Source organism: Montipora foliosa, chromosome 14 (assembly GCF_036669935.1).
Source record: "Montipora foliosa isolate CH-2021 chromosome 14, ASM3666993v2, whole genome shotgun sequence".
Lineage (NCBI taxonomy): Eukaryota > Metazoa > Cnidaria > Anthozoa > Scleractinia > Acroporidae > Montipora > Montipora foliosa.
The window spans coordinates 13,810,348-13,812,847 of record NC_090882.1 but is presented as its reverse complement, the minus strand read 5'-3'; the positions used below and the strand labels follow the sequence as shown (position 1 = coordinate 13,812,847).

At 38.1% G+C, this 2,500-nt stretch overlaps 1 pseudogene; it reads left to right on the top strand.

The window, feature by feature from the left end:
- Nucleotides 1-1,976, top strand: part of LOC137985214 (histidine N-acetyltransferase-like) — a 2,025-nt pseudogene extending 49 nt beyond the window's left edge.
- Nucleotides 1,977-2,500: the final 524 nt, after the last annotated feature.

The following is a 2,500-nucleotide window of genomic DNA, read 5'->3' as shown; positions in this document are numbered from 1 at the left end:
AAATTCTTAAATTGTCAGAAGGAATTTACGAAGGATACGATTATCTGCCAGCGACGTACCACACATGGATGACGATGAATAATTTGCATGTAATGCTTGCTTTCTCCGGTGACAAACTCGTAAGTCTGGTCGCTGGTTCTGTTATTGACGACGGTAAGACACTTGTAACTCGAGCAGGACGAACTTTACCAGAGTTACGAGGCCAAGGAATCAATAAATTGCTCTCACAAGCTTTAATCGATTTCGTGCGGAAGCAAAATCCTGTGCACGACAGAGTACGATTTACAAGCGTCGTTTGCCGGAGTTTGCTTTACGCCGATCTCAAGAATATGAAAGCATTCTTCTTTTGGAGAAAGTTCTTTTAAGCTGCTTTGTCGCCACTTCGAATCAACGATCGCAGCAAATTGTCGACATCGATTCGGTGGAAATTCAGTCATGCAAAAAGGACTACATTTGCGATGTGATCTTTCGACGGGAAAGCGAGAATTTGTTCCCCGGCAATGTGATCATCGCGGATTGGTTTCCATTTGAACCTCTTAGATCAAATATTGATTACTTGATGCAGGAAAACGGTTTAATACACTTTGCAGTCGAGAAATCTGCCGACGGATTTTCTCCGAAATCTTTCAGTATTGGTGTACTGTCTCAACGCGTGAAGTTACCCCACTTGAATGTTACTATTTATAGCAACGACCCATTGTTATATCAAGCTCACCTTGTCCACCATTTCAAGCGCTCTTGTGAGGACATTGAAGGTGAATTCTTGTTCGCTTGTTGTCAGGACCAAAGATTTATAGACAGTGGGCGAATGTTGTTAAATAAACTTGTGAATATCAAATCAAATGAAAGCGTAGACATAAAGACGCTTTTCCTTTACGAAGCAAGGCCAAGAACCGTTTCGAGCCACATTTAAAGTTGTCAACTGGTCACGAATAGGAGGAACTGGAAATCATGAAAAAGTGCTTCAGATGTGTGCGTTTTTATTTAGTTATTAATATAAGTAGATATATATAATTTGCACTGAATTTCTCTTGCCAGGAGAGGGGGTCTATCAAGAAGCACTTAACAAAAGTGGCTACGTACCACTATAATCTGTCTTTCACGCCGAGCCAGGAACCCCGTCCGCAAAACTCTAGACGAAGAAATATTCTGTGGTTTAACCCGCCGTATAGCAAGAGCGCGGCAACAAACGTCGGGAAATGCTTCCTTTCACTTATCGATAAGCATTTCCCTAAATCTAACCCCCTTCATAAAATGTTTAACCGTAACACACTAAAATTAAGTTACAGCTGCATGGGTAACATCGAAAAAATAATATCTAATCATAACAAAGCTGAACTCAACAAATCGACGCGCACCAATAATGAAAAGAAAAACTGTAATTGCCGGAAACCCAACTCGTGCCCTATGGATGGAAACTGCAACGCGGAAAATGTCATCTACCAGGCTGAAGTCACCACTAACACCACGAAGGAAACCTACATCGGACTTTGTGACACTGCTTTTAAATTAAGATACAGACACCATACATGTTCATTTCGTAATGAGCGGTACAAACATGCTACCGAGCTTAGTAAGTACATATGGAGCTTAAAAGATTGGAACATTGCATATGACATTAGATGGCGGAAAGTGAAACAAGCTAGGTCTTATTCGAATGTAACTAAGAGATGCAACTTGTGTCTTTGGGAGAAATTTTTCATATTGCGCAGGCCAGAAATGTCAACTCTCAACAGGAGAAATGAGCTTGTATCGCGTTGTAGACATGCTAGGAAATTTCTCTTGAAAAATGTTTTCACTTAGTTAATGATGAAGATCCCGTGTGACACGTCACGTAACAAACTTAGCATCTATTGTGTATTGTTCTGTATTTTCAAATATCTTTGATTGTAACCGTTTTTTTTGGCAGTTGCCTGAAGATTGCTCCGTATGGAGCATGAAACTCAGAGTAGCGATTAAATGACCAAATAACCTCACTCTTGCATTACCAATTAATTATTGCTCTAGTTCAACTATTGAGCACTTTTGAGTTTATGAGGACTTCTACCCATTTTTTGGTTATATATATATGTATTAGTACTAATACATATATATATTATATATATATATATATATATATATATATATATATATATATATATATATATATATATAGAGAAAGTGAACTAGTTTTCGTTCATATATTCGATCTACAGATCTGTTTCGTGGGAGTGTATCCCACTCGTCAGGACCTAGATGACAATGTTAATTCGTAGGTTTTTATATACCATTCCCTTGAAATTACAATAATTAGGTGTTTTTTAGTAAAAATTAATAATTAGGTGTTTTTTAGTAAAAATTTGTTTGCATGCCTACAAGTGTTCGCAAGTTCTGTTCTTTTGTTGAGCGTGGCAAGCTCTTGTTTACATATAATGTAGAACTTCTCTAGCGTGCACAATTTGCATCTTTTGGTTGCATTAGAGTATGCCTGTGCCTTATCAAGAATTTTCCATCTGATCGT